Source organism: Furipterus horrens, unplaced genomic scaffold (genome assembly GCF_987537825.1).
Source record: "Furipterus horrens unplaced genomic scaffold, mFurHor1.1.pri manual_scaffold_6, whole genome shotgun sequence".
NCBI lineage: Eukaryota > Metazoa > Chordata > Mammalia > Chiroptera > Furipteridae > Furipterus > Furipterus horrens.
Window position 1 is genome coordinate 65,525,684 of NW_028327176.1, and position 13,306 is coordinate 65,538,989.

At 43.2% G+C, this 13,306-nt stretch overlaps 2 pseudogenes; one reads left to right on the forward strand and one right to left on the reverse strand.

The window, feature by feature from the left end:
• Positions 1 to 2,122: 2,122 nt before the first annotated feature.
• LOC150006334 (trinucleotide repeat-containing gene 6C protein pseudogene) lies at positions 2,123 to 4,489 on the reverse strand (annotated as a pseudogene).
• A 249-nt stretch (positions 4,490 to 4,738) lies between these two features.
• Positions 4,739 to 5,988, forward strand: LOC150006335 (protein RRP5 homolog pseudogene; annotated as a pseudogene).
• Positions 5,989 to 13,306: the final 7,318 nt, after the last annotated feature.

Consider the following 13,306-nt stretch of genomic DNA (forward strand, 5'->3'; position numbering starts at 1 on the left):
GTGGAATAAGAAGTGAAGTCCAAAGGAAAATATGATTTGAAAAATAAAATAAAGCCAAGGTTATACACAGATATGTAGAGCAGAAAGATGTCCATAATTGTTAAAACTGGGTTACTTTGAGCTTGAACTTGAATTGAGCTTTGAAATAAACCAGAGGAAAATGGAGAAACTTGATTAATAACACATTTAAAATCCAAAAATTAGAAGTTTCTCAGGAAAAATAATTGTTTCCTGTCTTTTCTGTCAACCCCCATCTTATCTCTCCCACCTCAAATGTAGCACATAAGTTTAAGAGAAATTTTTATCCAGGAGCCTGTTGCAAAAGTGAAATTATAGGCAATATCTTTAATACCCTATTTACTTTAAATTAGCAATTTTTGTAAATTTACCCAATTCTACCTGAGTAAGGCCAAAGAACAATTTCATAAATACAATCTATTAGAAGCTAATGAATGTAGTCCAAGTAATTCGTTTTCCAACAAATTGGTTTGATTTTGGAGTAAAATTCAGATGATCTAAATTAGTTCCCAGCATCTTTCAAAATCCAATGGGCTTTCACTCCCCAAAGTCCAACTGAGAGAACCTGGGTGGGCACCAGGAATCTGTCGTTTTTAAAAGCTTTCCAGAGAAGCCTCGTGTACATTTCTGAGAGCCACAGCCTTACAGAAATTAATGGATTGCCTATCCTTGAGGAATTTTTGATAAATATTTTCTTACACAATTATAATTCCTGCTATCTAGATTAGCCCAATCCTCAATTAACATCTATATTCTTAAGAGAGGGCTCAGTGGGAACACAAATAATATATAAGGTAGATAAATATGGAGAGATTACAGAGTCAAATAGAAAAGTCATAGAATAGACAAAAAATATATTGTGACAGAAGAATTATCTGTTGGGACTTCTGTTATGCTATCCAATGCTATGTGTGAAGAAAGGAGATTAGGTGAAGTAGGGTTCATGAAACGTACCAAGACTGGATACTGAGAGAGAAGGTAGGGACAGGAGATGATGGAAACCAGGACACAAGAATATGACTCATGTTGAGCAGAAGCTCCATCCTTGAGAAAGCAGAAGACTTGTTCTAAAATGTGATTATCCAAAATGATGATGATAGGGCACGGACTTCAGACAACTTCCATGTCTAGCACCACTCTTAATTCTCAGTTCTGGACTAACTGCACCTACTCCCACCCCCTAGACACTGCTCATAGACACTGCTGAGCCTTGTTCTACTTTAGGGGTCATTTTAACTGGAAGATCCTAATATAACCGACTTGAGGGCTTGGCAGGGTTAGTATTATCCCAAGACCTCTTGGGCTATCTTTTTTCTCTTTTGTTTACCCAGTCTTTTTCAGTCATCACAAGTCTAAAGGGATGAACAGAAGCCCAGTGGAAAAAGGAGTAGAAAGGGTAGGGGGTCAGTGAAGACACTATGTGACCTTGGAAAAATCATTTTATTTCTCTGTATGTTCTTTTTCAATGATCTATAAATCCATAATTTTGGTAGTCTAAATAAGATATTTATTGTGTGTATGTGTGTAAACATGCATGTGTGTGTGCATACATGCATGTGTATGTAATTAAACTTTTTACTGCCTAATGTTAACTTTTAAGTTTATGTGAATGGAGAAAGGTATAAAATTCCTGTTTGAAATAAATTTCCTGACAATAATTTAATAGGCCAATATCAGATAAAGTTTGTAGTTATCTTCATCTGTAATCCTATTTTATTTCCCCAAATAATTAACAAACATCATTTCATCAATTCCAAAAATAATTCCTCTCATTTAGTCTTTTCCACATATGAAAAACTACAACCTATTTTTTTTATCTCCTCAGTTAGTCATGCAGATATTGAGAATAACACTGACAATAAATATATGGTTAACTCTATCCACTGGTAACTAATAATATTTCTTCTCAAATTTGATAAAGGGAAGCTAAATGTGTGCAGATAGTGTATCAGAATAACGGAGTGCTTTCTGATACCCATTTATTTGTGTGCAATAATTTAACAAATATAATATTCTGGCTCCAGACTCCAAGATGCTAGTTTACAAATGCAACAGTAACAAATCATCAAGGGGCTGGGATATGCATTGGGTTGATCTTTCACTTCTACATTTCATTGGATCTCATGTATCTAGGTTCAAGCTGGAGCCAGGCTGTGAATTTCTTATTTCCTTTCTCATTTTCACCAGACTCTAAGGGAGACCAAGGTCCTCTCAGCAGTGTTAATGAGCTATACGAGTCTTCACGTGACCACCTATTGGAGACAGCTACTGGAGGACTGGCTGGTGACTCACTGTTTTGGATTAAATCATACCGGCCGTAGGAGTCATCAATGGAGGACTTAGCTGGAGGCCCAATGCTCAGACCTCCAGGGATAGCACCGTGCTTGCCGGGATTCTGGTTGAGAGGGGAAGCAGCACCGGGTACGCTGTCCATCGGGTTGGGGTGTGTTCACTGAGCGAGGCGCGACTGTGACTGAGACGAGTCCTTCACCGACAAGCCGCCAGTCATGTCCATGCTGCTGACATTCACGTTCAGGTTCAGTCCAGCAAGAGGGTAAGGAGCAAAGGTGTTCATTTAAGACTGCCGCTCTTTGGTCTGCAGGTTGAGCAGGCCGGGGACCTGAGGGTGCGGGGGAGCGGAAGCTGTCCAGGGCCAATTTGCCTGCAGAGGGGTGCAGAGGCAGGTGCGGCGGGGACGACGGAGGCGGGGCGGGGGGGGGGGGGGTGCATCACAAGCAGGGCCTGGGTTAGCGGGCACTGCTGCTGCTGGATCTGCTGCTGCAGGTTAGTGATTGTGCGTGCAACTTGCTGCTCTTCCTGTCTCAGGGGTCTGGACACATTCTGTGGGGCCTGGAGCATCTGCTGCTGGATCTGTAAACGTTGGTACGCCAGCTGCTGCTGATAGAGCTGGTTCAACATCGTCATACGCTAAGGGTTAATTGGCGAGGTTAATAGTGCAGGGTTGAGACCAATGTTTTTTGCTGCAAACTGCAAAAGCTGTGCTTGAACCTGAGGGGATAGAAACTGAGGCACTTGCGCCTGGAGGCCGGGCTGGGAGGGGTTCAGCGGTGGCATGGGTGGCTGTGAAGGTGGCATGCTCCTGGCTTGTGCTGCTCCACTGCTGCCGAACACGCCCAGACTGCCGCTCTGTATCTGTCCAGAAGAATTCAAATTTTGCATGCCCAGTCCTGAGGCAATCCAACCCAGGGCCTGGTTAGGGAGTGCACTGCTTGAGAGAGTGGGCTTCAGGCTAAGCGAAGGCAAAAATGGTGAAGTCGTGGGCTCTTCCACGAGGCCGCCGTCCTTGTAGAGAAAGGTAGGGCGGTCCACAGAAGACTCTTTGGAGATTGGTGGGCGGCAGCCAAGGGGTTTGGTGAGCATCCCATTGTAGTCGGTCACTCCCAGCCCACGCTTGTCCGTGTCCACCTTCTTTTCCAGCAGAGCACTCATGGCCTGATCAAGATTCATATTATTTCTCTTCAAGGCCTCTTCAGCTGGTTCTCTTGGGAAGCCCATGTCCATGAGTTGTCTGATGAGCCGGTTTATGATCCAGGTTTCATCCTGCTTGCCAGATGTTTACATGCCCTTTTGGAGTCCTTTGGGGGGGGTGGGGGTGTTCCCCCAGGAGCTAAAGGAGGAGGTGCTGTCCTGGGAAGTAGCACTGTTCCACATGCCCCTTCTTCGTCTTCCCACTGACTGGCACCAAGGCTCATGCCATCCCCACCACTACCCCAGCCTTCTTGCATAGATTTTGAAGCTGGTTTGCACAGGGCTGGGCGGTGGCTGGCGCGCCGGCTCTCCTAAATGTCAGGGCCGGCTCCGCGGGCGGGTCTCTCCAACTGCTGCCGCTGCTGAGTGGCTTGCCCCATGCTGCTGTGCCATTATCAACCAGGGTAGAAGGAGAGGATGGTTCTCCCCAAGAGTTTTCAGCCTTTGAATGAACGTTAGGCAGTTCTCCCCAACTTGATGAAACTGAACCAAGCAGTGGCAATCGGTTCAGCGTGGTGCTGGCCGGGTGCGGCGGCGGCAGCGTCTCTATGGCATTTGTGCTGCTGCTCATGCCGGCGGCGGTGGCGGCAGTGGTGGCTGCTGCGGCGCTGCTCTGGAGGCCTGCGTTGTTTCTGTCCCACATGTTTACCGCTGTGTTGCTGTAGTTGCTCGGGTCACCCCAAGCTGAGGTACATCATCAATTTCCATTTTGCGTCGAATGGATGGCGGAGAAGGTTCTTCCTAGCCCGTGGTCTCCCTGTTGTCCTTCTGTTTGACAGGGATGGGCCCCCCATCCACCCTGTTCCTGTCTGTTTAACGAAAGTGACTCCTCCCCAGTTACTCATGTTGTCTTGAGGTCTGCTCACCCAGTTCTGTTGGGGGCCAGGTTTTAAAGACTCTCCCCACCCCAGTTTGCCCCTGGATTCACCTTTGCATTTGTGCCGTTGCCCCAGCCCGTCCAATAAATCCCTTTATAGCCGATACCTCCCTGAAGGGAAGCCAAGGCCCTAAGTGTGAACCACCGGAAGAACCTGGCAGAGCTGTCGTTCCTCTCTGGTGACACAGGGAAGCCGGACGTGTTTCCTGCCTCCTGAGGACAGCCACTTCTAAAGCAAGGCGACAGGCAAATAGAGGCAGAGGAGAGAGACCACAGAGAGGAAGAAGAGAAGGAAAAGAAGAAGAACCAGAAAAAGAAAGAAAGAGGGAGCAGAAGGGGCAGGAGGAGGAGCAGATGCCCAGCAAAGAGAAGAAAGAGCCCCAGAAACCACAAGCGAAGACGCAGAGCAAGCAGCCGCGCCAGGCGTCTGGCAGCAAGCAGGAAGGAATAAACAGGAAGCGAAAGAAAGCTGCTCCGGCAGAGGAGGACGACAGTGGTGTTGAGGTGTATTATGGAGAAGGGAGGAGATCGAAGAGACGAGTGTGCTACCCATGGAAAAGCAGACCAGACCAGCAGAACTGCCCTGGCTGCAGCTATCTTCTGGCTTCATTTGGGACATGGGGCTAGACTCTCTGACTCCGGCCTTGCCACCTCAAGTAGAGAGCTCAGACAGTGAGGAGGACTAGAAGCCATAGCAAGTCATGAAGAAAAGCAAGAAGGAAAGGGAGTTGGAGAAGCAGAAGGCAGAGAAAGAGCTGTCCCGTATTGAGGAGGCACTGATGGATCCTGGGTGACAGCCAGAGTCAGCAGATGATTTTGATCAATTTGTGCTGAGTTCCCCAGACAGCTCTATCCTGTGGCTGCAATACATGGCCTTCCACCTGCAGGCCACAGAGATTGAGAAGGCCCGGGTCTTGAGGGCTTTCAAGACCATCTCCTTCAGAGAGGAGCAAAAGAAGCTGAACATGTGGGTGGCCCTGCTGAACCTAGAAAACATGTACAGCTCTCAGGAGTCCCTGATCAAGGTCTTCAAAAGGACCGTGCAGTACAATGAGCCTCTCAAGATCTTTCTCCAGCTGGATAACATATACACCAAGTTAGAGAAATTCCAGGAAGCTGGAGAGCTCTACAACTAAATGCTGAAGCGTTTCCAGCAGGAGAAAGCTGTCTGGATAAAATATGGCGCTTTTCTCCTGCGGAGGGGCCAGGCGGGGGCCAGCCACCGTGCGATGCAGTATGCCGTTGAGTGCCTGACTAAAAAAAGAACATATGGATGTGATCTCCAAGTTTGCCCAGCGGTAGTTCCAGCTGGGGGATGTGGAGCAGGCCAAAGCCTTCTTCAAGAACACACTGAGCACCTACCTAAAGCGCACAGATGTCTGGCCTATCTACATTGACATGACCATTAAGCATGGCAGCCAGAAGAAGTCCAGGACATCTTTGAGCAGGTCATTCACCTGATCCTGGCCCCCAAGTGAATGAAATTCTTCTTCAAGCGCTACCTCGACTATGAGAAGCAGCACGGCACCAAGAAGGACGTGCAGGCAGTGAAGGTGAAGGCCCTGGACTACGTGGAGGACAAGAGCTCCTTGTTAGAGGACTAGAGGCAGATTGGCTCCGGACAGCCACTGTCCCAGGGGCCCACAGCCAAGACTTGGGATCCCCGCAGTTGAAAACTGTGGCCTGAGGACTCAATATTTAAGTGCTGGTTCAAAAGGGAGTACAGCACAAGTGCAGAGAGATTGGCAAGATTGGCCCAAGGGATGCAACTTTTTTATAGGAACATGGTTACATGATTGAATTCATTAAAATTTATTATGCTCTAAATGTTCCAGATATTATGCTATTTTGCTCAAATGAGGAAGAAAAAAATATATATAATCAATTAATTTTAATAAATACAAAATAATACATGATATAGTTGAAGTATAAACAGAAATCTAAGGAAGAGTAGGGGAGGGAACAATTTATTTAGTTGGGAGAGAGTTTTGGCAGTTGGGAAATCCCAGACAGGCTCCATAGAGAAGATGGCATGTGATAGACCTCAAGCAGAGTTTGGACAGATTTAAAAAAGATGAGAAAGGCAATTAAAAGGCATTCCACAAAGAAAGAAATCAGAAGCTCCAGAGGGGAAGGGCTACATTATTCATTTTTAATTGGTGGTATAGATCAGTTGTTCTTAACCAGGAATGATTGTACCCACTCCCGCATCCCTTCACCCTGGAAACATTATGCAAATCTAGAGATATTCTTGTTGTCACCATTAGGCAGAGTGGAGAAGGGAGACCAAGGATGCTACTGGAATTTAGTGGGTAGAGGCCAGGGATGCCATTAAATTTCTTACAATACACAGGTCTGTCCCCCATAACAAAGAATTATCCAGACCAAAATGTCAATAGTGCAAGATTGAAAAAATTCTGCTGTAGATTATGGTTTCTAACCCAAGTGCAGGGGACACAATTAATGTGTTTTGAATGGAGGATTTTAAAAGATTATTTTGGTCATTGTGTGGGAAACTGACTGGATGGGTGACAAGACAAAATTGGGGAAGTTAATTGAAGGCTACAGCAGTAGTTTCCACAACAGATACATGAAGTGTCAGGGAGGGATCAAATCCTTTCACATACCCTTTATAGCTAGACTACTAATAAAAAAATAAAATTGACACAAAACTAGATTAACAAGAGAAAAGTGTATGCATGGGAGAATCAAAATATGATGCTCACACCATTAAAATAAAGCTCAAAGAAATGATCAAGCCAGGCATCTTTTTATACTTTTTAGACAAACAATAAATTGTAAAAAAGTTGCCTGGACAAAGGAATAACATTAATGCTCATCAGAAGGAAATGTAAGCAAGTTTTAGGTATTTATTACAGAGAAATCTAAAGAAATCTAAACAATGTTTGGGCTTGGGTAGCAAATTAGAAAAGAGACAATAAGCTTTATTTATACAGACCCTTCAGCTCTAAGCTGTTTAGCTGTCGCCATCAGTAATGTCTTCAAGTACAGGGAGGCACTGTCACATGGAAGGCATCTCCTCCTGCCTTTAGGGGGACAGAGAGATCAGAGTGTTCTTCTTGCACTGGCAGTTTCTTAAGTATTTAATTTAAAATAATCAATATACTATTATGGTATACCTTAGGACAGCCTTCCTTGATCTCTGCTGGAGGAATACCATGTGCCATAAGACCAAAGCAGGAAAAAGCATGTCTTTGCAAGGATCAAAAGAAGGCAAGTGCTTCTGTGTCTAGATCACAGTAAACAAGAGGAAAAGACCAACTCTGCACTGTGTTCAGGTCTTGATTCTGTCCTGAGATCAGAAGAGGCCAATGAAGAGCATTCCCATGTTAGGGGAGGGATGCACACTAATTAACTTCTCTAAGTTGATGGTTGACAGGTGGAAACTGGATTGGAAAGGAGCTAGCAGAATCAAGCAGGAGAGCAGGGACAATTCTGGTGAACTGAGAGATGGTGGCTACTTGGAGGGAGGTGGAGGCAGTGGAGTTGGGGACAGTGAGGTGGATGCCAAATAAATTTTTTGTAGATTTGACAGAGTTTAGTAATAAATTGGATTTGAGTCATGTTGGGGAGGGAAATGTTACAAATGCTTCCAAGAAAAATAAACATTTTATCGAAGAATTTGCAGAATATTTACAAAAGTATATCATACATTCAATCACTAAGGAAACCTCAATAAATTCTTCTAATCAGATATGCACAAGATATTGTCTCTGACAACAGTTCAATAAAATAAAAACAATACTTTAAATGAAAACAAATGACTACATGGATATTAAAAGATGAAAACTAGTAGTAAAACAAACAGAAACCTTTATTGTTCTAAATAATAACTCTTAGGTTAATGAATAAATCAATGTCACAGTGATAGATTATTAAACATGAAGAACTCTATATGTCAATTCCAATGGATGGACAATACAAGCTATGTTCACAGGCAACATCGTAAATTGCTTTGTTATTAAATCAAAAATAAGGAAAAAGAAATTAGATTATGCCTTGAACTCAACATAGAAAAAGAACAAGAGCAAAATCCTATAGAAAGCAAGAGAAAGAAATTAAGACAAATACAAGCAGAAACACAAACACAAAGCGCAGAAAAATTGTATAATGGATAAATAAGAGACTGTTTTTTTAAAAAAACAAAAGTATTCCCCTCCAAAAAATAGACGAAGGTCTAGAACATTAAATCAAATCATATAAAGAGAAAATACAAGTACTCAAAATTACTGGAAGAAATACTAGGTCTCCCACTCTGGCAAAACCCATTTATTGCCTAAAGAGAGAAAGTCCCTAGAGAATGACCTTGTATTGTACAGAACCTGTTTCATTTACACCAGGTGATCCACAATAGGGATTCTCAGAATTAATAGCAGGCAAAGAGGTCTCAGATTTGCAGAGATAATTGATGCAGTAATTCTAGAAGTTCAAGAGGAATCTAGTATATTATTCATTCCCCCACCCCTTCTCTCTTGGAATAAAGATGGAGGTGAAAGAAAGGGCCGATGCAGAGAACATGGGAGTTCTGTGTCATTCATCATTAAAGGAAAATACCTAAGCACATTCTCCTATGGGTCGACACATTATTCTATCCTAATTTATTATTTAATAAATAGTTTATAGTTCTTACTATATTTAGGCTTTGCTCGTTTATTCACTTTGTCCTCATTGCAAATCTGTAAAGTAAGTACACTTACCATCTCCATTCTACATATAATGAGGCTATAAGACATCAAGTAACTTGCTCAGGGTCATACAAGTAGTAAGAGACAACCTGAAACACAAGTCCAGGCAGTGTGACTTTGGAATCCATGCTTCTATCCACATTACCGTGCATGCTTTCATTTATTAAAATTCCACACTTTCTCTCTTTTTTAATGTTAGGAGTAAGGTACCTCATATGCAACTCTCAACATCACAGGAGTCGATCACCAGAGCAATAATTTCCAAACTAGTATACAATAGGATGCTGCTTCTGAAGATATTAAGAGATGTGCACTGAAAAAAATTGTCAAACACGTGTCAAATGCACTTGAGAAATTCTGCAAACTACACCTTACTCTTAAGTACACAATATATTGCTTTCAAAAAATTTTGTAGTAAGTGAAACAACATAAATCTGACAAATTTCCCTAATTTATCTGAACATGATACACTCTCTCCCTCCCTAAATCGAAGCTTTTAAAATTCCACCAAACTCTGTACAATGGGCACTTGTCTGTGAAACAAATAGAACATCTTGTCAGGGTGAAGTGAGACTCCCTACCCTCATCACTACTGCCATGTAACATGGATCTGTCAGGTCTGGTCAACAGAGTAAGATGCAAAAAGTGAGTTAAGAAATAAAAATATCAGAAGTATAAATTTTATTTTATTTTGTTGCAATTGCAGTTTTTGCTTAGAAAATCCAGATGTATCTACTAAAAACTGATGGAATCAATAAGAGATTAATAAACTGTCCACTTAAAAATAAATTTATGATAAAGTAAAATGTTTCCCTGTATGTAACAACTTGTTATAAATCACGTGACAAATAACTAGACTACTCACAATAAGAAGACCAGACCCCTATGGTAAACAAGAAATATGTTAGTACTATAGAAGCAAATGATTATCCTTTACTAAGAGACATCATCCCCACTCCCATCATCATCATGAAAGTTTGCACTTATTGCACACTTATTCTGTGCAGAGCATATTAGGACTTTACATATGTCTTTATTTTTTTTAGTTGTACTTTTATTTTTGTTTTTTAAGTATATTTTATTGATTATGTAGTTACAATAGGTCCAATTTTTTTCCCTTTGCTCCCCTCTGCCCAGTACCCCCTACCTTTGGCAATCCCACCCTCCTTAGTTCATGTCCATGGGTCATGCATATAAGTTCTTTGGCTTCACCCTTTCCTATATTATTTTTTTTTTTTTTTTTTTTTTTTAAGCAGCAAAGCGAGGCGTTTATTCACGAGTCTGCACAGTTGGGCGCACCCTCAACCAGGAGAACGTGCATGCAAAGTAGACAAAGAAAGCTGACTTTCTAGTAAGGTGCCCCACCCTAAAGTGAAATTGATTAGCTCCCCCACCCCTTTCATTCTTCCCCGTTTCTCCATTACTGGTTACTCCAGAGTTACAATCTAATGCCATCATCTAAACGCCCCTACTGTGATTTGCAAATATGCTAACGCTGTCAACTCCCTTCCCAGAGATCCTCTAATTACATTTGCCTGAGACCCTTTGATTACATTTGCCATTTGTTACTAATGACTTTCTACTGGTTTGGGAGTCACTATGTCCTTGTCTCCTACAGTTCCCCTCTGTCTCTTTTGGAAAATCGACTACTCAGACCATTCCATTTATCCCTTCGAATCTAAGGAGGATTTCTCAACTTTCTTCCTCATAGTTAGGATTCCCCTTGGCCTCTAGGAGGAGGAGATTATGAAAAGTTCCTGGCATTTGTTTAGTTAGTGCGGTCTCAGTTAGTCTCTGAACTAAACTTCTGATGCATGGAACACAGCAACCTAAAGCTATGAGGACACCTGCTACCACTACGAGGAATGCGAGAGCTGATGAGATCATTCCTTTCCAGTTGCCAAACCAATTTTCTAACCGTCTGTTATGGGATTGTCAATACCTGAGTTTTCTGCCAGCTCATTTGCTAAGGTAGTTAGTCCCTGCAGGGCCTTAGTGATAGATCCATCAGGGGCTGTATTACTAGGGATAAGGGTGCAACACTGCCCCCTGAGCATTGCACATACACCTCTATTTTCTGCCAACGTCATATCCAGTGCCATCCTGTTCTCCCAAGCCACTTGACTGGTGGCATCTAATTGTTGAGCAATTCCTTCTATAGCACTCCTAGTATAATTGATAAACCTCTGTTGGTTATAATAAATATAGTTTATCTAATCAACAGAAGAGCACTGACTCAAACCCTACTGCTATCTGATTTCTAGCTTTAAACTCATCTGGAACTCCTCTGGGGACTCCAATGGCATCACTATAGATATGAGGATTATAGGATTCACCAGGCGCCACTGACGTTTTTTTCCTAACATGGGCAGTCTGGATCGGTTTTGGAAATGCTAAGGTAAATGGGATAGCCAATTGAACCAGGGCACAGGTTCCACTCCACCTGTCAGGTCGGAGTTTCCAGAGGCTCCTTTGCCCACAATACCACCAGACATCTGTCCTGGGGATTCGGAGGGGAATAGAGTCGCCGGCCCCACTGTGAAGGTGGCTCGCATTTCTGGTATGAGTGCATGTTAGGAGTTCTTCCACAGGGGTACCCGAGTTCGCTTCCCACCTAGAGAGGCAATTAAGAGTGATTCATGGGCCCCTCTGAGTATGGAGGAAGGGGTTGAGTCCCATTACTCCTTATAGAGGGAAAGAGGAGAGACAAGCTTCTGCAAGTCTCATTTCCCCATGCATTCTCGTTCCGGTAGAGAGCGAGCATACAGGCCATTCCCGAGGAGTCAGAGTCCCAGCCTAGTGGAAATGGTACGACCTGTGCCTGGGGTCTCCCTGTGGTACAAGCATAACAGTTGCTTTTATTCAGGGATTTAACGGTAAACTTGACCCATTCTACCCAAGCATTGGCGTCCCCCTACCCAGTGTCTATCTCTAAGGTTTGTCTGAGATCTAATACCTCAAAGACTTTTACCTTGGCTGGATCATTCTGGGGTCTTTTCTGAAGTATTTCTGAGGTCCGGCTGGGAGAAGTTAAATTTTCTAGGGAAGGAGGAGTTGTCACTAAGTGAAGACCTAGCCACCCTACTGGATCTATGCCAGATACATCAGCTCCTAGGCCACAAACTCTGGTAGCCATATGGGGTTCCTGACTTAAGGCCTGTGGATGGTTAAGTGTTAGAAGAGGGGTGCACTGGAGAGGCTGGCAGTTTGGAGGAGGAGCTCCTTTGCTTAAAGTTATTTCGGACCAGTTTTAAAGTGAGCCCACAGACCAACCGTACTCCACCAGCCCAATCACTTAGTTCAGCCAACCTGTTGAGTCTCAGGACGTGGCAATGCAGATGGGCTTCTTCAGTGAGACTTGTATCTACAATCACTCAGGTAATGAGATCATAGGCTTATGTCCTAGGAAAACAAAAAGAACACACGTGTTAATTTACACAACACAATTCACAAAACAGTCTCTAAATCTACAAGACTGTCTTATTGGGAAGACATCCAGTTGCAAGGCATTTGACATTCTTTTTGCCTGTAAATTAAGCATCTTTGATAATGTCACAGACCTGGTTTAACTTTCAAATGAAAACAAACTTTTAATTAAAATAAACTTTATAGACAGAGTTAGCTGCACTAGTGTATAGTCTACCACTGAGCATTGTGATTTTCCTCAAATCACGATTTTTTTCTCCTTAAGATTACCCTCCTTGTTATTAAAGGGACTGCATTAAGTTCAGTTTTAACTTAGCCTGTTCATTTGCATAAACACGATAAGAGCAGCAGTTGATCACATATAATCTTTTAGGTCTGCTTTGCTGGAACTCATACAAAGAACCTTCAGGTTGACTTTCAGTCTGCCTCTGGGCACAGAAGCTGAGCCACACACCTGCTACCTGGCCTTGCCTGGAAAACCCATGCTTTTTATAAGTCCTTCAAGTTTTCCATTGTGCCTTAAGTTTCCTCCTAGCCATTTATCAGGGAAGCAACCTTCGTTCCTTCCCTAGAAAGACTGCCATGAACCACATAACCAACCAAGGTGCTAGGCTTTTCCCTCATGGGCTTCCATTAGCCTAGGCATGCCTCCTTCAGGCATGACATTCCAGTCAAAGCCTCGGCTGACAAAACCACCATTAGCAACTGGTCTTATTCGTTTTATGCATAGGAACCTTATGTCATTTCTTACCTCTTTGGGATGCCAAATACTGAGGGTTCCGGTAGGGAG